The sequence below is a fragment of the Chiloscyllium plagiosum genome, chromosome 35 (assembly GCF_004010195.1).
Source record: "Chiloscyllium plagiosum isolate BGI_BamShark_2017 chromosome 35, ASM401019v2, whole genome shotgun sequence".
Lineage (NCBI taxonomy): Eukaryota > Metazoa > Chordata > Chondrichthyes > Orectolobiformes > Hemiscylliidae > Chiloscyllium > Chiloscyllium plagiosum.
This window is the reverse complement of record NC_057744.1, coordinates 22942405-22966461: the sequence shown is the minus strand read 5'-3', so window position 1 is coordinate 22966461 and position 24057 is coordinate 22942405. Positions and strand designations below refer to the sequence as shown.

Genomic DNA, 24057 nt, shown 5'->3' with positions numbered 1-24057 from the left:
ATGTACCAAATACTGTACAAGATAGCTCAATCCACTGCTTTATAAAACTCATCAACAGTACGCAAATCACTGAGAATGTATTAACTTCAATCTGTCAATATATGATTCATGCGCTTTAATATAAAATGCAAACTATAGTCGACCATTCAATTTATTCTGCACAAAAACAGACCTGCATTTTACAATGCTTTGTCATTATTATACAATCCTCTTATTGTCTTATGCTTTATTTTTATGATAACGCTTATCTTCCTTTCTTTCTTTCTCAACAGCTTCTAAGTCAGAAGGTTCAGAATCTGTCTTCCCCCTGATAATAAATTTTATACAGGGGGAGTGTCGCATTGCTGGAGATGCCATCTTTCAGCTCACATATAAAACCGAGTCCTCCATTTGTCTGCTCAAGTTGACAAAAAGAACAGCATGGCACTATCTGAAGAAAGGCCAGGTATCCTCCTGGTGTCTGGCCACGCTAACTCCAGAAATAACATTGTCAAAACAGATCATCTGGTGATTCATTTACTTATACTTGTGCGATCTGGTGAGTGTACAAAATGGCTACTGTGCTTGCCAATGATACACTTCAGAGTAATTTAGTATCAAAATTCTTTAGCTCACATTCTCAAGGCTCTAGGGTGTTTCTCTTTCATAGGTTTGCCACAGCCTCACCTATCCTTCCACTGCAAAGCTCTTTACCTCTTGGTCTTCTGTGTGTTCCTCCATCTCTGTTTCACCAACAGGACTGAAACCTTTAGCTATCTCAGGTGCAATCCATGGAACACTCCCTCTAAAATCCTTCTAACTCCATAAATCGTCTCTCTTCCAACTTGTTAAATTTTTAATCTTTTCATTGAGATTTGACTCCAGTGTTAGCATTCCTACTGATTGACATTTAATCTTTAAAAAAAGGTGAAATCTGATTCCAAACATCTCAATAGGGGTCAAATAGAGGAGGTCATAATGGAGAACAAAGAGGTGACAGGACAGTTAAATACATACTTTGGTTCTGTCTTCAGAAAGGAAGATGCAGATAACATCCCAAAAATATTGGTGAAGTTGTAAGAGGGAGAAACTGAAGGAAATCAATATTAGCAAGGAAGTAGCATTGGAAATATTAATGGGAATAAAAGGCCAATAACTCCCAAGGGCCTAATGATCTACAACCCAGAGTATTTAAGGAAATGGGCCTGGAAATTATGAATACATTGGGTGGTCACTTTTCAAGATTCTATACAATCTGGAACAGTTCCTATAGATTGAAGGGGAGCTAATGTATCCGCACTATTTAAAAAAGGAGGTAGAGAGAAAACAGGTAATTAAAAACTGGTTAGACTGACATCAGTAATAGGGAAAATGCAAGAGTCCATTATAAAATATTAAATAGCAATGCACTTGGAAAACAGTGACAGGATTGGACAGAGTCAGCATGGATGTATGAAAAGGAAAACATTCTTGACAAATCTACTAAAATCTTTCAAGATTGTAGTTGATAAGGGGGATCCAGTAGATGTCCTTTACTTGGACTTTCAGAAGGCTTTATAATCAGATCTTACATAACGACTAACATGTAAATTTAAAGCTCATGGGATTGAGGTAGAATACTGACATAGATGGAGAATTGGTTCATAAACAGGTACAAAGAACAGGAATAAATGGGTCCTTTCCAAGTGGCAGCTAATGACTAGTAGGATACCACACAGATCAGCTAATTGAATCTGTGCTGTTGGTGCCAAACTAGTCCACATCTGCTCTGCAACTAACTGAACCAAATATTCCACTACACCACCCTCAGAAGATCCTGAGTTGCTGTGGCAACATGTATTTTTACCTGAATATTGCAGTCTGGAGTTATGGCTGGTGTAGAGGCTCCCATTTCTTTCCATCGTGTGGGTATCCAGCATCCTCTCCTGATCTTGTTGCCAGACACTGGCATATGTTGGGACAATTTATAAGTTGAGACTTAATTGGCTACTGCACGAACAATTTCCCTAATGTTTTTAATGGAGAGCAGATAACAGTCACATGACAGTAAGTTCACAATTCTTCTTCAAACACATGACATCCATAATGCTGGAAGGACAAAGGAAACAAAAAATGGAGTGCTACCATATATAAGTTCCATACTAACATATTTAAGGCACACACCCTTCTGACATTGACATATATCACCATTATTCCATTATCACAAGGTTAAAAATCAGGATTGTCCTACCTCACAGTATTGTGGGGAACCTTAGCTATATGGACTGCAGTAGTTAAGAAAAAAAAACTTACCAGCAAATTCTCAATTAGGGACAGAAGACCTAAACTAACCTTCCTAAAATTACTCACGTCTCCAGAATAAATTGTAAAGCACACCATAAAACTAGTTGGTATATGAATGCCAATTAAAATGCAATGCAGCTCCTTCATCTTAATGACTTCTCTGATCTCGACAGGTGGTCTTACATAACACAGAACTTACATAACTTACAAGGGCATCAAAGAAGCTGAAATGCTACTGGAAGCAATATTTTTCATATGTTTCTGGCTCATTTATTGGAGGAGTATTACAGTGTCAATTGTATTTAAGTAATTTATGTTACTTTCAAATGCAGCAAACTGAAGGATTATGAAACATTTGATGGTTTAGATGAAGATGTATGATCAGTCTGCTGAGCATTCAGCCTGCCGTCAGAAAGAAATGCATTTTGTCGTGATAAAAGAGTGGGTTCTGCTGCATTGTAAATTTAATTTCAAGAACTGGGTGATGCTGCCAATTCCACATTTATCACTCATTCTTAATTACCTTAGGAAGGTGGCATTGAGTCTATTTAAGTCTTTGCATTCCTTATTTGTTGCTAGCTCCTTAAACTCTTTCAATCTCTTGCTGAAGGTATAATAAGAGAAAGTAAGGCTGAGGGAGTTGGTGAGGAATGATCTAGAACATTGGCCCTGGGGGGGGAAAGAAGAGTTTAGCCGTGAAAGTACTGATATTATCATGTACGCAAGGCTTACAGGGATTGCAGGTCTTTTCCTACCTGCCTATATATATATATATAAAATATAAACTGTAAAATATTTGCAGATTGTTCCTTAATTGGAAGGAAATGAATCACTCATTCACGACTGTTTTATTCTTATTTTGTCAATTTAGGTACTCACAGGAACACTCTACATAAAGACATAACCATCCCTGGATAATGTGAAGAAGCTCTCTCTATTCTGTATCGAGTGACGGCAATATGAGTTTCACAGTAATAGGACTATAATGTGTTTTGTGATTTTGCAGTGCTTTTCACTACCTGCCTGCTTTGAAGTAATCATAATTTCAAGATTGAAGAAGTGATATTTGTAGTCATCCCACAAGGATCTCAGCTGTAATCATTTCTACACCATCATACATATGTGTGAGTGTCTATGGAGGTAAGTGGCAATGCTGGGGTGGGCAGGCAGGAGGGTGGAGGTATGGAATGTTTAGAGAAAAGTCATGTCACGGAAAGGTCTGCTAAGTGACCATAAAGAATGAAGAAGGAAGACAGAGCTGCTCTTTGTCTGCCAGCAGTTCTCCTGAAGAAAGACAAGCAGGCTTTTCGTCAGATTATCATTCAACTTGAAGACCATTAATAAAATCAAGGATGTTTCACCTGCTTAAATCTGTGCTGAGTTATGAATTGTGAGTGTCTTCCTTACTGACCTTCCAATTGCTGCTGCATTTATTTTGCATAATTTTGAAGTCCAACTTTGGAGTCAAACCTTTTCTATAGTTTGCATTAGCACCTTTTAAAAATTATCTTTCCATCTAGTCTCATAAAAAAAATAGTTCATTACTGTTTATAAACTTTCCTGTGAATGAAAAATAAGCATCCACTGGGTAATTTAATCCAAATTGTCATACGTTCTCAAGGCAATATCCATTTGCCTGGTCTCTGAACCCTAAATCCATGACTTTTCAGACACTTCCTACCACCTAAACCACAATTCCCACAGTTTCTGCAGTTTTGCCCCATTCTTCAGCCAAAGAGGGGAGTTATTTACCTCACACATTGCTAACTGTACCACACTGATATTTAGCACACCCTCACTGTAACACAGCATAATACCCTGCACTCCACACAATTACACATGGATATGCTCCATACCCCTTATTACAAGGCTATGGCTTTAAAAAAGAGCATTGTATCCTCTTTTTTAATGAAGAGAAATTGAGACAGAATTGTTGAGTGGTCTGTTCCAATCCGATAACATAAACAGCTGGTGAGGCATTGGATTTTTTTTAAAAGTTGGTACAATAGAAGCAGCATGAATGGGTGGAGTCAGGGTCCCACAGAACCAGGGTTTCAGTTTACCTTTCAGTAGTTGCTAGGGTTTTGAAGTTGGCTGTGGAAGCTGATACATCTTTCTTCAATGTTACAGCTAAACGTTTGCTTCTCTTTCTGCTGCCAAAATCACATGTGAGGCAATCTGTTTTAATGACTTCTCCTTCGCCAAGGGTATGTTTATGGGATGTTACTATATTGGAACAGTTGCTGTTTTGTAGTTAATTAATCTAATATTCTGTTAGTTTTCCAAAAGAGTTAAATTTATACCAATTCTTCTTTCTTCTGTTTGCATTTTAATTTGAGGAAAGGATAAAGTGCGTTTTGCTTAAAGCCAAGTAGTGTGACCAATCAAATTGTATCTGAAACACAGCACCTTACTCTTGTACTTAAATAGAATAAAAGTTAGAGTCTAGGCTATCTCTCTGATATATTTGTAGGGAGTTTGGTTTGGTCCATAACAGCCTCATATGCACTACACTCATATACCACACCCTTTTCATTGCAATACTCTAAAATCCTCTCCACTCCTCATTGTTACAGTTTGATTTATCACCTAGTTATATCCTACTACTCCAGGTAACATTCTGGTATATCCCAAACTCCTCACTGTAGCAGTGTGATATGTACTCCTCAGCTATATCCCCATCCTTCATTGTATTGCACTGATATACCCCACGCACATCATTGTACTAGGCTCTTTTCTCATTTGTTGTGGATGTCACTCGCAGAGACAACTTTTAGTGCCAATTGCTAATGATCCTGAAGATAGTGAAGAGCCATTAGCTGCTCTCCCTGTGGTGAGAGTGTTCCTACAGTGTTGTCCAATGGGGAATTTCAGGATCGTGACCTGAAAATAATGAAAGAATGATGGTATATTTCCAATTCAAAAGTGGTGGTGTTGGCATACATCTGCTGCCTTTGTCTTTCTAAGTGGAAGAGGTAGCAAGATTGGAAAGCACTTATTGAAAGAGCTTTGGTGATATACCACAGTACATGCTGTAGATGGTACACGATGCACCACTAGCAGAGAGATTTAATGATGGAGTTGGTGGATGGGCTACAGGACAAAGGGACTATTTTATCTTGGATTGTGTTGAACCTCTAAGTTAGAATTCGACTCATTCAGGCAAGTGGACAGTATTCAATCATACTGCTGGCTTGAGTCTCGTAGATGGTAGACAGGCTTTGAGGAGTCAGGAAGTCAATTCCTCACCAAAGAATTCCCTGTCTCTGACCTGCTCTTTTAAAAACACTGTCATATGACTGGCCCATTTCAGCTTCTGAACAATGGTAAGTCCAGAATGTTGAAAATGGGGGAATTCAAGGATGGTAATTCCATTGCAAGTCTAGGGAAGAAAGAAGATTTTGTCGTTGGAGATAATCTTTGCTTTGCACTTGTTTGGCATGAACATTACTTTGGATTTGGAATCATTGTTGAGGACTTCCAGTATAACTCCCTCCTGACTGTATCTCATGTTACCGTCACCTCTGATGGTACTGTGCTGTCATTCTACCACTATCTACTACATCAGTTATCTATTACCAAGTTTAAGAACACAAAGTATTGCATTATACACAGTTTAACAACTGAATTATTAACTGTAAGCCACTGTTAAGTCGTGAAAACTAGGGTCTTCAGTGGAATTTAGGGTGTTGAGTCTCAAGTACCATCTCTGGGCCTATAGGCCTCCCAAAAGCCAGCTAAAATTAGAGGAATAAATATGTAAGCAGATCATGGAAAGATATAAAATCATCTGGGTTGTTGGAGTGAGTGATTTTACTTTCCCCAGTAATGAATGGGATTCCCTTAGTGCCAGGGGCTTAGATAGGGCAGAATTTGTTCGGTGCATCCAGGAGGGATTACAAACAGAAAGAAAAAGGTTGCAAGGTGGCAAGGTGGTTAGCACTGCTGCCTCACATTGCTAGGAACCTGGATTTAATTCCAGCCTTGTGTGACTGTCTGTGTGGAGTTTGCACACTCTCCCCGTACCTGTGTGGGTTTCCACCAGCTCCTCTGCTTTCCTCCCACAGCCCAAATATGTGCAGGTTAGGGTGGATTGGCCATGCTAATTTGCCCCCATACAGTCCAGGGATGTGCAAGTTAGGTGGTTTAGCAATGGTAAATGCAAGGTTATGGGGTGTATGGATGGGACGCTCTTTGGAAGATCAATGTAGACTTGATGGACCAAATGGCCTCTTTCTGCACTGTAGGGACTTATGAATTTTACATTAAAAATTGTAGCTTTTGAGATAATAAACTGTACGTGTTTTGGAACAGAATTGACAAAAGTAATGCACAATGTTTAAGTGCTGAAACAAAGAATTAATGTCAAGTAGAGAGAAAAGATGTTTCAGTTATTGCTTCATTTCTAGAAAGTGAAAATGAAAGAATCACTGGGTGCTGTCATGGTCTCTCTTTCGAAACACTCCACACATCAACCAGTTAGTCTGTGAGCTCTCTGCTCCCTCCAGTCAATTGAGGCTTTCTGCATAGATTGAATTCTAGACTCCAATGCATTATTTTTGCGAACATGAGACTGGGTTGAATTCTATATTGTCATTTATTCAGTTCAGATACAGCTCAAACTCCGACTAGGGTATTCCCATATGTCTTATTAGATAGCTGGCAATATCTTTCCTCACCAACAATATAAAACTAATGAAACATTGCAATGAGGCCTGGTTTGTTCTACATTGTAATGTTATCAAGTACTCTCAGTTATCTGTCAATATTGTTATGTGCAGAACCATCACTGCTCACGCATTTTGATGTTTAAGACATTTATACATTTAAAACATTTTACTTCAGAATCTTTAAGTTTTAGTTGCACAATATTTAAGGAAGTGCTTTGAAAAATAGATGAACTAGTTACGATATTTTCTTGGCAGGAAATGACAAAGAGCTATAATTCTCAATCAAGACTAATTGTAGAGAAATCGAAAAGATTTATAGGGTGGTAATTACAATTATTCCTGCAAATAGTTACCCCTTTTAACTTAAAAAATGGCTTAAAACATGCAAAAGTCCCTGGAGAAGGGACAATAGCAATGGAAATGTTAAACTAAAGGTTAACTTCTAGTTTTGTTTCCCTTTCCATCCTTGTCTTGGAATTTGCTTTCAAAGGTGTCAGCAAACTCTGCCACTTCATTCTTGTCACCCTTCTTCATGTGTGCTGGATAGTGAAATATTGTCAATGTATGTTATTAGTGAAGGTATCAACATAGTCACAATAAAACAAGAGTAGCAATTGTATACTCTTCCACTAATTTTGCCATTAATAATTTCTAGGTTTGAATGTGCTGTCATCTTCCTAAATTGCACATATCTTTTCTTTCTTTGTTTTAGAATCCTTCCTATCGTTTCTCTCCTTGCCAAAATAGCTCTTAACAAAGTTACAAATGGCATCCATGTGATTGTGGGAAACTATTGCTCCTCATCAATCTCATCCTGTCTGCAGTCTTTAACCCAGTTGACTACAGTGCCTTCTGCTCCTCCAATGTCCAGCTGAGTGGTGTTTCATTCAACGTCCCTTGTTATATGTCCTTTCACAGCTAGACAAACATGAACCTCTTCCCACAATTGTTACCTCCTGTTTCATCCAAGTATATAACCTTGACCTCAATCTACCAAGGTCATGCTGCCTTTTGACAATATCATCTGAAGACACATCAGTTTTTACACATACATTGACAACACCCAGCTATACCTCACCAGTATCTCATTTAACTCCTCAATTATTAGTCTGCCTATCCAACAATAAGTACCCAGTAAACAGAAATTTAATTTTATTAAATATTGGGCAGACTGATGCCTTAGCAACTGAGCAAGGTTTTGTTGCATGTACCCAACAACTGTGCAGCGTTTCTTGATGTCTGTTAAATGTGTGGCAACAAGGTCATTGGACACACACATGCAAGAAGTCTGGTTCTACAGGCCAAGCCATATCCCAGAATAAAAGCCAGGTGATGAACACCACAAGACTAGCAGCAAGAAAATGTTAAGAGGATTTGCAAATGCAAAACTATCAATGACATATAGGGTCAACCAAATGAGAGGCAACGTTCAGAGGATGACCAAGCTTATCATATTGTTAAGCTCACACACCATGTTGTTGGTAATAAAGTGACCAGCAGTTTTTACATCCATTAATATTTTATGACCTGAAAGACAGGACAGTACACATTAAAAGTTAAAATCAGCACGGGTACTAGTGCCAACATAATACCACTGTACATTGTAAAAGACATGTACCTGAGCAAAGGTACTCAGTGATGCAGCCAACAAGAGATTATCTCACAACATTTAATGGGATTACCAATTCAGTGCTTTGGCAGAATCACACAACAGTGCCATTGTGCAACTTTATCTTGGTTTTCAAACTATTTTACCTAGTAGATATCAAGGGTCCAGCAAAGGCTGTACTACAAGTATGCACATATCTCAGTATAGTCACAATTCATGAAATTCAAAACATACTCACTGTGGCAGAACAAAACAAAAATGATGCTATTGAATCAGTCAATGATCTCAATTTACCAGTATCCAAATGTATTTGACAATTTTAAGGGTGATACAGTATTACATCTTAAAAATGATGCAATCCTATTTACTGATCATCAAGGGAAGAATAGTGTACAGTGGAACTGAACAAGATGAAGTGAAATGATATAATTTGGATGGTCAACAATCACACAATTGGTAGTGCTCTATTATATATGTGTTAAGGATAAATAACACTCTGGAGTGTGCCTAGAATTAAGATGCCTCAACCTCTCACTTAAAAAAGGTGCCCACACAAAATACCGATGCTGGAAAAATTAAATCCTAAATTTTAGGAGCAAGATTCTCTCCAAGCTGGGTGTAAAGCATAGGCTGTCTTCTGTCCATTTGGCAGAAGAATACCAAGAGAAATCAGGGAATTATTTGTATAGTACTTTATCCAGAAATTACCATTTGGGTTCTCAGTCAGCAATACAGGGATGGAATTAATGAGAATATACCTAGCTGCATTTGTATAACTGACAATACTGTAGTCTTGAGTAAGGTAAAGGCAGGTCCTGAGCATAACCTTCACCTATGGATGATAGTAGAACACTGACAAGGATCGGTTTAACAGTGTGAAGTGTGTAGTGCCAGGTCAATGTCAGGCAGATCAACTGTTCCAATCCTGGAAAGACTGGAGATATTTTTTAAAATGTCAACCACGATGACAAAGAGGATCTGTGACATTACATTCCATTTTAAAATTTCCTATTACCTTAGATTCCTGACTTAATGGGCAAGGTATCTCTGCTGAGAAACTTGCTCAAGAAGAACATCCACTATGTTTGTGAGCATGATCCTTAATACACATTCGATTGCCTCAAGCAGGTTCTGTCAGCCACATCTACTTACCATAATATCACAATTCTAAGATATGCATAATTCTTGGTGTGGATATGTTGCTAAAAGGCCTAAGTGTGTATCCTTTGCAAGATGAAAAATCTATTGCCTTTGGTTTGAATACCTGTCACCTGCACAAACCAACTGTTCCATTATAGTGAGAGACTTGACCTCTGGTATTTGGCATCTAGCTGTTTCACACATACTTATTTGGCAATAAATGTACTGTTGAACAGATCATAAGCCACTGGCAGTGATAAGCTACAAACTGCTAATAAGTGCATCACCATATTTGCAGCATCTATTTATCAAGGTCCAAGGATTGACTTTGAAGTGACATATAAGCCAGGTACCAGGGTGTTACACTGAGCAGGTTACCCAATTTACACAAAAGCCAGTTGGATATTCCTTATGATTTTCATGTTTATTCTCTGGACTATGATGTTGAAGAGATTTTTACGGTTGATCTTTTACACATTGGCCAGAGTCATTGTGAACAGTTGCAATTGGCACCTTCTGAAGATAAACTACAAGAGTTGCAAAAGACCATCCAAATATGGTCTCACCTTATTAAAGAAATACCTGAGAAGATTTGTTCTTTTTGACCATACAGAGACAAGCTTTGTATGTCATAGCAAGTCATTTTCAAGGGCAAAGAAGTCCTAATACTAACAGCTTTACAAAAAGATATTATTCTCATGTTATACAAGGGGCACATGATATTGAATGCACAAGAAGGCCGGGGGAGAATCAGGATATTTAATGACCTGTGAATATATGTGAGGCTTGACAAATATTTCCAGCAATAGAGAGAACCTCTACATCCACACAATGTTCCAGCCATTCCTTGGATGAAAGTGGTAAACCTATTCACAATGCATATGGAAGATTACATCCTTGTGATGGATTACTTTTCCCATTATTCAACAACTTAGCACAATGATCACATTTTATATGAGAAGTGCTATTTTCCGTTTATTCTGTGTTCTTGATCAAATAGCACCTGACAATGGCCAAAAGTACACTGGCAATCAATTTCAAAACATGTATATTGAATGGGAAATGACCCATTTTACTGGTCATCGCTGGAGTGACCCATCCACACTTACCGATCTAGCAAAATATGATTGGTACTGCAAAATCAATGAATATCAAGTAATGAGCAGCAAGCAACATTTTCACATTGCATTGCTATATTTTAATACAGCACCACTGTAGGATTGATAACCATTACCAGCACAATTCCTACACAGAAGGCAACTGCCAATGACCTGCCCACCAACCAATTGTCTAAACATTCTGAGACATAGGACATCTTGTTTTCAAAGACAGAGGAGAATTAAAGAGACAATGATGAGTGAGCAGGTTAAAAAAATACTGCCAAAATTGTGTACTAAGATGCAAGTTTGTATTATAAATACAAAGACATATGTTTGAATAACATAAAGGTTTCTAAAATACGCAATCAGCCCAAATCATACAAAGTTATCACTGATCATGGTGCTGCATTACAAAGGACCAGAGTCCAGCTCAGATCGATGTATAGCACACCTGTCATGCATGAGGAGAAGGTGGAAGAACATTCTAATTATCTGCTGATGTTGAGTGATAGCAGCCAGCATCAAGACGACAGAAGTGTCACTCAAGAAGCATAAAGTCATAGAGATGTACAGCATGGATAAAGACCCTTCAGTCTAACTCATTCGCGCCAACCAGATATCCTAAATTAGTCACATTTGCCAACACTTGGCCCAACTTCAAACAAAAATCAACAGGAAAAGACATCAAGTATCACAATATTTATTATAGATACAAGTTACTTGTACAAAATCAGAGCAAGTGAACAAGTAGTGAACACAAATTGATAAATTAAGTAGGCTTCATTTTGTTACGAATGAAGAATAAACCCTTCTTAATCATATACCCATCCAGACACCTTTCAAATGTTATAATTTTACCAGCCTCTACCACTTCCTCTCATTCCATACACCCACCACCATTTGTATGAAGAAGTTGCCCCTTAGGTCCTTTTCAAATCTTTCCCCTCTCACCCGAAACTTATGTCCTCGAGTTCTGAACTCCCCCACCCCAGGGAAAAGATCTTGTCTATTTACCCTAACCATGCCCCTCATGATTTTATAAACCTCCATAAGGTTACCCCGCAGCCTCCGATGCTCCAGGGAAACAGCCCTAGCCTATTCAGCCTCTTATACCTCAAATCGTCTAACCCCGGCAACATTCCTGTAAATCTTTTCTGCACTCTTTCAAGTTTCACAGCATTCTTCCTATAGCAGGGAGACTAGAATCGCACAATATTGCAAAAGTGGCCTCACCAATGTCTTGTACAGCTGCATCATGGCCTCCCAACTCTGATATTCAATGCTCTGACCAATAAAGGAGAGCCTACCAAATACCTTCTTCACTATCCTATCTACTTGCGACTCCACTTTCAAAGAACTATGAACCTGCAATCCGAGATCTCTTTGTTCAGCAACACTACCCAGAACCTTACCATTAAGTGTATTAGTACTGCCCTGATTTGACTTTCCAAAATGCAGTACCTCATGAGAACAATTTATATCTCTCCAGAGGGGTATGTGATCACCACATTGGGATGGGTTGTCAAACCTTGAAATCATTAAACTGAAGTTTGAAATAGTAGCTTTCTAATATATATTTTCTCTATTTGGACAATTATTGAATTGACAAGTCATTGTATAGCTATGTATATCAAATTTGGATAAGTTTTATCTCTGGAAAAAGGGGAATGTTGCATTATGTCTTATGGTCAATATATCTTTAAGGAACATGCAATATATCATCATTGTATCATGGCTGTGACTTGAGCAAATTGAAATGTCATATGACTTGAAGCATGACACTCTACTGGTAGTTCCTCTGTTGCAAACTAATAGCTTATTAATAGGATGGACATGTGCCTGAGGAATATTTGATCATTGAAGTCAGTTCTCACAAATATTTGATAGGTTCTTCAATACCCATTTTCATGGCCTGATTCTTTATTATGGCAACTAATATTAGCATTGCCACATCAGGTAGCAACAACCTGTTGGAGGCAAATTCACACCATGGACTTGACTTTTCTAATGTTTTACTAGCCAACATCCAAGCCCCTGACCACCTTAAATTTAAGCTAATTCAAAACTGTCACTCATATCCTAATATACACAGAATCCTATTCATCTATCCTCTCTTCTGGTTTGCAATGTCTTGACTGTGAAATTCTGATCCACATTTCCAATCCTTATGACTTGCCAGCCCCTATCTCTGTATTCCTCTTCCTCCTCCAGCTCTACAACTCTCCAAGATATCTGTGCTATGTCTGCCCTTTTAATCCCAATTTAAATTTGTCCACTGATATTGACTATGCATTCAGCTGCCAAGGTCCTCGACGATGGAATTCCCTTCCCAAGCTCTCCAATTTTCTACCTCCTTTGCAATGTTCCTTAAAGCCTATCTTTTTATGTTTCACTTTGTGCTATGCATACCCATAAATCAGAAAATTGTGGGATTAAGTCTCACTTCAGAGACTTAAGCACAAAACTCTAGCCTGACACCAGTGACACACTGTCACGGATGCCAGCTTTAGAGTGAAGTGTTTCACAAAGATCCCATCTGATCTCTAAGGTGAACACAAAAGATCCCAACGGCAGAGGAGCAGGACAGTCATCCCTTGTGTTGTGACTAATATTTATCTCTCAATCAACATTGAAAAATCAAATTAACTAATTATTAGCATATTGCTGTTTTTGAGAGCTTGGTGTGAGCAGATTTATTGTCCAGTTTCTTAAATTACACTATTTACTACACTCAGAAGTAACTTATCTGCTTTAAAATGATTGTGGACCCCCTGAAGTCACAAAATATGTTATATCAATGCAAATCTTTCTTACTTGCCTTAATATCGCTTTATATGCCTTGGTGTCAAATTACAAACACTATATAAATGCAAACTGTGCCAAGGTATTTGATTATGGGTGGAAGCATGATCAAAACTAGTCCCCACTGAGCAAAGAATCATCCCTTCACGTTTATTTGGTTGGATATTGATAAAGAATGAGAATCTTGTTCTGACTTAATTCCCTTAAATACGGGTAATGAAGCTGCATACAGCTACCCTGACTGTAGATGTTCACTCTGTTTGACATGCCGAGCAGCAAAAGTTACTGAGCAATGGGGATGTGACAAGGATCTCATATATATTTTGTCCATAGTTACTGGATCAGAATTCCACTATGACAAGCTGGATCTTGAATTTACAAACTGACTCCTCATTGCCCTTGGTTTTACCTTTATTTTGATAACTCTGTGACACATACTACCCTTTCCTTGTTCCTATCCCCCACGAATTCGGCCACTCTGGATTGGTGGAGCCATTTGTGAAATGCCTACACTGAAGGAAAACACACACTGACACACAATAAAAATTGCAGGTATAATGTGCAGGAAGATGCTGTTTTTTATGACGATGGCCGATAATTGCGCTAATACCAGGATTGGTTAACCTGACATGACAGCATCAAGTCCCATAACAAGGATACATTAATTTGCACATGTTCCATCAGAAACAGATTCAAAAAATAATTATTGACACTTTGCTTAATATTGGTTGTTGTCAGATGGAAACAGAGCAACTAGGAGCAAGAGTAGGCCATTTATCCCTTTGAACCTGCTCCACAATTCAGTGTGATCACGGCTGATGCTCAGTTGCAATGTTATATTCCTGCTTTCTCCCCATACTCATTGAGGTGCTTAAAAAGATCTAAAAAAACCTTGTTTTCTTGAATATATTTAATGAGTTTGCATCCACAACCTTCTGCAGTCGAGAATGCCACAGGTTCACTACTCACTGATGAAAACAACCTTGCTATAGCTTAGTCCCAAATGATCTATCCCAAATCCTGAGGCTGTCTGGCTTATTTCCAGGCAAAATGTCATCCCTGCATCTAATCTGTCTAGCCATCTTGCAATTTTATACATTTCAATCGGATTCCTTCTCCACCTTCTAAGCTGCAGAGAATTTAGGCTCAATTACACTACTCTGTCCTCAGAGGACAGTCTTGCTATCCCAGGTATCAGCCGAGTAAACCTCCAATACCTAGCTCTTCACCAGAAGTCAAAAATTGGATTGCTGAGGGTCAAAAAGTTTGTTTGGCTTGGTTGGTTCATTTGCACCAGTTGGGATGTTCAAACACAGCAGTAGGTACACGTGACATATTCCATTTTTGACATTATACAGCAGAGGTCAGAGTAAAGAAACATCCTAGCTTAGTTTCTGGTTCAAACTGGAATTGTCAGTTCCAGTTTGTCTGGTTCAAACTCTTAATTGTCATCCAACTCCGGGTTCAAATGATAGAGATCTCCATGATTGATACATGTGTCAAAGGACAATTTTCGTTTGCAAATCCACGTACAATTTTTTTTAAAATCTGAGGATAAAGAATGGAGTACACTATGATCAATTGAGAACAAATGGAGCCAGGCTTGGACCATATTCTATCCTGGGAGCTTACCCAATTACACAATGGAATAACTTGGAAAACAGGGACATTTGAAATCTTACTGAAAACAAGTTAGATGTTGGATTAAGGAAACCAAAGACATTTTCTTATTTTATTAGTTTCAAGAAACAAAGTCATAAAAAACAACTAATGGCATAAAAAATTATAACAAACATGACACTGAGAGCATTTCTAAATCATAACAACCACAGCTGTTCTAAAAGGTAGCTCAGCACCATCTTCTTAAGGGCAAAGGAGTGATATGAAATGCTGCAACACGCACATCCCCCCCAAAAATTTAAATGTTCTAATTTCATCCCATATTTCCAGAAACAATGCTAAATATTTGGCTAACAAAGGATAGCTATATCCCATCACAGATAGTGTTAATGGCTGTGGCTAAATATTTATGCATGATGAAGGTTTACTGATTCACGTCAACATTTCTGGTCCACGGAGAGTAAAACTGGCCAGGTTTCTGCAATTCTTCGCTATCCAGTGAACCCGTTGAAACTTGAGCATATCTCACTGTTGACTTAGTAGTAAATTGGTCTGGGACTGTGAACATCCTGCAATTGAGCAATTTAGTAATATTTCCAAAGCTGGTAAAATTAAAGAACATGAGAGAGACTTGCAAGTGGGTTTTACACCATGCCTGATATTTTCTCTCTCTATCAATCTTACTGAGTGCAGTATAAAAGGGGTCTCTGATGTACTAGCAGTCCAGTTGCACCACTGTTATTTACAATTTTGCCAGCTCAAATGTGAAGGGAGGCCAGTCGGATGAGATAGTCGGGGTAGACGTGCTCGTCACCAAGGGTCTAGAATCCCAGCATATATCACCCCCTCTGGAAGAGCAAAATAAAACTGGTAAGAATGTCTTGCTTTTCAAATCTGTTGAGGATAAAAAGAATAGCAGGATACTGAGATCTCTAAACAGGGGATTGCATTAGGAGTGGGTTAATGTGAAATGGGAAATCAATGGAAACATGCTGCGTCAAGTTTGAAGAGAAGTCAATAGCATATTCTTCAAGTGAAGGTTTAAGACATGACTTGACGAAATTAATAACAATTCATAGTAACTAATATAAGTTTTGGTATTAATAAGCTGCTGCATAGAATACTGCACCATATGCTGTCTGATGAAGTTGAGGTTGCAGCTTTTTAATAATAGAGCAAGCCGATTAGTGGTAACTTGTGGCTTATCCAATCGTTTGTTGTGTGTTCTTAGAGTAAATGACACAATACTATTATAATAGATTTAATAGTCATGGTTGGAGGTTACTTGGATATTTCTTTCTGTTTATAAATCTTCACTCAAGACATCAAATCAGCCATCGATATTTAACATTTATAACAGGTTGTGCCTGATACTGGGATTTTCATACAATCCAATTTCTATTGAAAAGGATAGAAAAATATCATCAAACCACAGTCAGCTTTTCCTGTGTGAGAGCCCTAATTGCAAGACAATGAGTGCTCTCTGTCAACTAGTAAAATACTTAGCTGGGTAAATTAAAAAGTAAATCAGCAGAACTAATCTTCATGTGTCAATATCTTGGAAAGAAGTTTAGCCCCTGACAATGACAAGAATTGGCAATGGTCCAGATTCCCTCTCATAGTTCTGTTCAAGATAGACCATAATATAGCACCTCTTCAATTTCATTTTATTGGTTATAGTTCCATTTTTATTATCAATTACAGAGGTAGATCTAACCAAGCATCTAAATAAGCTTACAACTGCTCACCCAATGACATATAAGTTGCATATTTCACCCTTTTCTACTTTTGCTATGCAATATAGACTAGTCTGGTCTGAATGACCAGATGAGTGTTATTGCACTTTTTAAATAAACTCCCATAACAACAGCTCCTGAAACACTTACATTATAGATTTATATGGTGTTTATTTGTTGATTACAAAATGCTAATTGAGAAACAGTGAGCATAATATACTGAATAACAACAATGTGACTATTGCTGTGAGTGGACAGTTTAACAAATAGATTTGTTTTTCTATAGAATCAAATATTGATGGATATTTTTGTCCATACATTTTCCTCGTTTACTTGCCCACTCACTCCACAAGTTTCATTTGAAGGAAACCTTGCACACATTTGTGTTAGTGCACTGTGGGCTCGTTTGATTTTCACACTGCCAAAAAAAATCTTTTTCATATACTGTAGACCGTACTCAGTGGCTTCGCAATGAGTTGCACAAAATATATCGTAAGAAATGCGGGGAAATACAACTTCTCATTTGCAGTTTAAGTGCCCTATATGTAGATTCTTAAACAGATGAGAGGAAACCATTGTGAGGCATTGACGGAAAATTGCAAGTAAAAGCAAACAGCATCCCGGAATCAGGCAACGGATATCCAACCATGAATTGGGATAGGATAACAGCTGCCCTTAATGACTGCAAAATGCCATATACTGGGTCACTAGCTGATAACTGTGGGTACTGGCTACTGGCAATTAAGTTCATCCAGATGCTCTGCAACCTCATACTGTAATGTATCTCAAACACAGCTTTAATCTGGTAATGATGCCGATAGATTAAAGCAACTGGGCACATTCGCTGTTCAATCAGGGAGTTGAATCAAAATATACAGGCAAACCTTTGAAAGCAGTATGTTTTCACATCCCTCTTAAGAGAAACAGAGTTGAGTGGCCTGTGCCTGCAGAGAGTTTTTTTCTTCCAAATTGATCCAACATTTATTCTGGAAAGTTGCAGTGGGGAAACAAAAACGGTGCTGAAAAGGTTAAACCTCATGCGAATCATTTCACTCGTTACTGGGAAAAGCTTTTATGTAAAGGAGACTTGAAAGAAAAAAAATGCTCAAGATATTTGGTGCGGGAGATCTGGGTATCTGTGGTTTCAGCACGAGGAAGCCTTGGTAAATCCCTCGCTACCCATTAAAATCAGCTAATAGAAAGGCTCTCACACTGAAAGAAAGCTCTTGTTTTCAGACTGTTACCGTCCATTCCAAACAAGACACTGCGGTTCACTCGGGAGCAGAATACTCGGAACACTCCAACTTTGCAATTCAGAGCGATAACTAAGAATACTGGCAGTAGCAATTGCTTCAGCACCTTATCAAAAACGTGGTGGGGGGCGGGGGGGGGAGAGATATTTTAACAGTTTAATAGCTGCAAATGTGAATTTTGCATTATAGTGCTCAATGATTCCAAATCAGCTTCTCATCAAGATACCTCTGAGCAATGGTCCTTGTTCCCGTTTTTGTCCAGTATGATTTGACAAACAGTTAATTTTGTACAATGTAAAGGAAGGTGCATTTGCTGCTTAGAAAGAAAATAAACCCTTCAAAGAGTTAAGGATTAGCGATGAGCTCCATTCACACACATACAATATATCCGTGGCAATATATACTGCAGTCGTTTGACTGAAAGACTTACTTAAACATCTAATACCACGGTTCTAAAGCTGCACAAGCAGACTCATAAACGGTATACAAATCATAGAGACTTTGAAAAAAGAATAAGGTACCTCAGGTCTGGAGAGTGAATGGTCTGAGATTCCCACCACATGCTGTTAGCTGACTTCCATTCAGTCATAATCCCTTTCTTTAAGCACAGAAGCAGAATTCAAAGCATCTCTGTATCTAATCCTGCAGCTGCTTTCAGTCCCCCCAAGTTAATGCAGCCCATGAAAAAGCGCTCTACATAAACCCAGCCACCCCACAGTTCCTTCAATCCAGCTCAGCGAATGAAACTGCCCAGCAGCAGCGAAATGATCTGAAGCGTGGAGTAACATCTGTGTGTTTTTGAATAGAGAAACCAGTCCTGGTACCCCGAGAGCCCACCCCCATGGGGGCATGGGACTTATCCAGCGAATGGTCTGTACCAAAGGAAACAAGCATCCAGGGTGGGCTGCTAGTACCCTCACAATAACAGCTGCATGCAAATCAGTGAAGTCTTTCTCAATTATCCCCGAGAAAGAATGGTTCCTACCACCTAACAGGAAACAGTTCACCTAGTTGCAATATAAATCCACAAAATGTGCTTCGTTCTTGTAGGAGCAACAATGTCTGATACTGCAGCTTTATTGAACGCTGCATCATTTTGGCTGTTATTTCCCTGGAATAGCCAAATGATGATTATCAACAAAAAGAAAATGCACAAAGTACTATGATGTTGGCATGTGCTGTCTTTAATTTGTTGAGTTCTATATTACACAAATACAGAGATTTTATATTTAATGTAGCAGTATTTGCAATTCAAGCATTACGTGTTCATTGTACTGGTGATGAGTTTTATGAACATTTTAAAACCCTGAAAAGCAAACTTCAATAGAATCAGTGGTCGCCCTCTCACCCGCTCTGTCTCTGTCAAATATCTCACACATACATAAGATGTGATTCAGTACTTTAGTTATACGGGTCAGAAACAATCAATATATTTCCCCCAATTTAGTTTACCCAAAGGCAGTGACATGAAAAGGCAGCAAACCTTTGGTGTGTTGCCCAAATCAGAGTCCTTCATTTGTATCACAGTACTATACAATGAACTGCACGCATGTGAATGGTGTGTCTGTGTGTGTGTATCTCAGCATTAGATTGTGCTTACTAGGGTGTGTGAATGCATAAGTATGGATAAGCACACATGCGTAAGTGATGTACAGAAAAGTTATGACACAGGAAGGATCATGCGTGAACCCAGATATTTCCTGATCATATAATGAGACACACACACACTGACCAGCAGGGGTCACTGGGTTGTGTTAGAACTAGAACCTCGATGAATTTTATATTCCATACTCTCTTCAGGCTAATTATATCGTTGTTAACTGATATATCACTCAATAGAAACTGAATATACTTGGCCCAAAAGACTCCATTGCACATCAGACCAACACATAATTTTGTCAACATTCACATTATAGTTTCTTTATTAAGTTTGACTCTTTGCTTGTGGCACTGCTGCTGAAGACAGTGTCACCTGATAATTTTGTACAAGACGACAGCACCTACAAATTAGATTCCTTTGAGATCAAGGTTGCATTTCTGCACTTAATTCAACTAATAGAGATTAAACTTTACTATTTGCCTCCCAGAAAAAAATAGCAATAATATAAGATGTTGTGCTTTTTTAAAGGAAAAATGCATTTCTGTGGTTTTAAAAATGGCAATATTGATACAGAAGCTACAAGACGATGAGAACCTGTGCTAAAACATTGAATAGGCCACAAGCTGTAATATTCTGCCCCCTTTAATTTAAATAGAAAGTGGAGCCATGTAGAACCTATAAGTTCATTAAAATGGTATTAATGATAAGAGGATATAGCCATGATGAGAGATTTGAATAAAGTTGCATTTACTAAGGCAAAGAAGGTCAAGGGGATTTTAACATAGGTGTTTACAATTGTGAAAGACACTGACAGTGTAAATATTGAAAGATTATTAACAGTGGTTGATGCATTGACAAAAAGGTCCATAAATTTACAATGACTAATAGAATGATGAAAGGAGTTTGGATGATTTTTCACACAGATGGTTGTTAGCATATGGAAGAACTGACTGGTGAAGCTGTGACAATCACATTTAGGAGTGAATTAGATAAGTGCCTGAGGAAGAGTATGAGGAAAAGCAGAAAAACAGCACGAGGATAGACAGCTCTGATACAGACCAAACAGCAACATAAGTTACCAGATAGCCTCTTTCAAAAGGTGTCTTTGATTCCACAGAAATTTGAATAGCCTCCTAAACTTTTTTATCTGGAAAATATGCATGCTTGTCAGGAAGTGCCAGTTTCTTAACAGTCAAGTCTTTGCTAATTACAAAAATCTTTGAGAGAAAGTGAGGGCTGCAGATGCTGGAGATCAGAGCTGAAAATGTGTTGCTGGAAAAGCGCAGCAGGTCAGGCAGCATCCAAGGAACAGGAGAATCGACGTTTCGGGCATAAGCCCTGAAGAAGGGCTTATGCCCGAAACGTCGATTCTCCTGTTCCTTGGATGCTGCCTGACCTGCTGCGCTTTTCCAGCAACACATTTTCAGCTAATTACAAAAACCTCTCACTTTCAGTGTTTGGTGATAGACTGTGGCCTTTGATATGGAACTTTCTCTAATATGTGGCTTATATCAGATTCTCCCTCCATGAATTTCCATTGGTGAAAGTGTGTTATGGTTTTTTTTTATAAATCTGTTATTAATAGTAATCAATTTCTTCAATGAGTTTATTGGTTTATCAGATACTTCATCTATCTAATGTGACTTTAGCTGTAGAAGTGTAAAACTAAGGATCACTTGATGAGGGATGTTTTCAGGTGAGATATTTATCACCCATTAGCTGGAAAAATCAGATTTTACAGCTTATTATGATTTCAGAATTACACAGCAATGACATTGAATCTTTTAAAATTGTCTTGTTGAAAGCTGCAGTATACAACACAGCACAGTTAGGCAATAGTACATTTTATGGTGGTAAGACAATGAGTGGTAAAGAGTAAAGAAGTAGCAACAAAAGTTTTATTTGACACTATTCACACAATACATTGAACAATGTTCAAAAATTGCAATGTGCAAGAAATAAAATATTTCTTCTTCCTTCAATTGAAAGATTTTTATAAGGTGAGTGCTTGGCCTATTTTCATCACGTATTTGTAACAATAAACTGATAAAATCTAATCTTACTTTTCATTTAAATTGATTTCCTACACTTGCATATTTCCTTTTGTTTTTCTGGTGAATTCCCATTTAAACTCTCCATCTTAACCTGAATGGAAAAATTCAAACAGCAACAAACAGTATTGTTAGCATGAATTGCCATTTCTATCTGTTCTGAAATTATGCTGATAAATATATAAAATTGAATTGACTGGCAAGAAACCATTAATGGAATTTTAAAAATAGACTGAAGTCACATTCCAGACACCAGGAATTACTATACAATCAAAGATGGCTACACATCTATATTCCAATAGCCATTGAAATTACTACATCTTATAAGGCAAGCCACAACTGGAACAACAACCATAAAAGTGGACCAATGTGGGCCATTTCCGAACCTGTCAGCAAGGTGACCAGATAATCCTGGATACCCAAATGGGTGTAGACAACAATTAGACTAACCATGAATAACCAGACCCTGGTTTATCAAATCAAGTTAACATTGAAATGCTCTACCCCATGGTCATATTTAGGTTACTGGGCATTTGAAGAGAGAAGCTCATGTCATCATTTAACTTCAAGTGTTTAAGCACCTGTTTTCTCTGCAAGCCAGAACAAGCACTTGAAGCACTGAAAGAACAAGACTATGGATGGATTCCTTCCTATTCTCTCTCTCTCTCACTCTCTCTCTCTATCAATCTAAGTTACAAGTTGTTGAATCCTGTCTGCTAATTTTGATTACTTAGGTGCTGCACGAGATTTTAGAATAATTCAAAGCAACACTACTAACTCCAGAAGAACAGATAAATAATTTGTCAAAACATCAGGATCATGCAGCCTGAAACTAAGCAATTTACCAACTTTCCAGGATTTTTATGCCTTTTTAATTTTACCCAGCTTTAGAAAATAAAACATATAATATGTGGGTGTAAAGTATAATAAATTATCTCTTTTTCCTGTTTAATAAAACTCCAAAAAACCTGACTGACTATGTTTTTTATGGTCACAGCATCTAAGCACTTAAACGAACATAGATTTGGCAATTATATCATATTTTAAAATACCTGTTGTGGTCAAAGAAGGAAAGGGAAAATAAGGGAACTGCCTGATCCCTCATCATCTGATTAGAAACAAGGCCCATAGTTTTCTCTCATCTTTACCTGGTAAAAGATTCAGAGATTTTGTTTTCCATCTTGGGAATTAAATTTTCATAAAGATGAAACGAAGGATGTGACAACATAACTGCAAGCCTGCATAAGTTATTATGGGACACAGTCACCTGGGAAGACAGATTTTTAGCTACCTGTAACTCAGCAGGGATTGTGAAGACGAGCAGGTTAAAACACCAACAATCATTTCCTCCCAAAAGAGCGCAGAGGCAATCATCAGGTTAATTACTGAGGCAGTGTTTTTGACCTGCAGGCTGGAGGAGAAATGGTGAGGATCTTCAAGATACATGTGATTTTTTTTTGTTGATTGTGGTCCATACTTTATATCTGATAGGCAGCTTGATTGGCAGGCTTAGCTAGGTGGTGGACCAGGAAGTTGACTGATAAAGTTGGGCCAAATGTCCTGTTTCCACGCTGTGGGGATGCTATAATTTTAAAGGCCATGGCTAAGGTCTCGTGGTTGTTGAATGGAGTTCAGGAGAGAGAGGCTGACAGATGACATATGACAGATCATACAAGGAAAAGTTGAGGGAATTAGATCGTAAGGCGGGGAGGGAGAATAGTGAGAGAGGATGTCAGTAGGGTGGAGTTTGTGATGGAGTTTTGTTGAGAGATCAGACAAGTAATCTTGAGAGTGCTGGGCAAGTTTGCTAGAGGAAAGCCTTCCTCCTCCTAACCCCCTAGCAATAGCAGAAATATTCTAATGGATATAGATTCCCCTCCTTACACTTTGCCTCCTTCTTTTCTGACATCTAGAAAGCCCAGCCAACAGTAATTAAAGCATGTTAAAATGGAAGTTTGAAGCCTAACTACTTCCTGAGAGAAGACTCATTGCCATCTTTGTTAAATGTGGAAGGGTTCCAAGATGTTGGATTGATGACATTTTAACATGATAACTTTCCATCTGACCCACTTTCACTTTTTTTGGGAGTTAAAATTTTCCCAATGCCTTACCACCTGAGGGACAGCAGCCAAATGTTTTGTAGGGGTTTGGAGGAGTAATTGGACCAGTGTTCTTCATCTATGTTGTCAGTGGCTGAGATAAGCTAGCATTTCA

The 24057-nt window shown here is 38.2% G+C and overlaps 1 protein-coding gene across 2 annotated transcripts in view; it reads right to left on the bottom strand.

Moving 5' to 3' along the window:
- LOC122540699 (galactosylgalactosylxylosylprotein 3-beta-glucuronosyltransferase 1-like) overlaps positions 1-19042 on the bottom strand; it is a 171565-nt gene extending 152523 nt beyond the window's left edge. For both annotated transcript variants that reach the window (XM_043676812.1, XM_043676811.1), the window contains exon 1: positions 18714-19042. The gene's annotated coding sequence lies outside the window, so the exon portion shown is untranslated. The remainder of the gene's footprint in view (positions 1-18713) is intronic.
- Positions 19043-24057: the final 5015 nt, after the last annotated feature.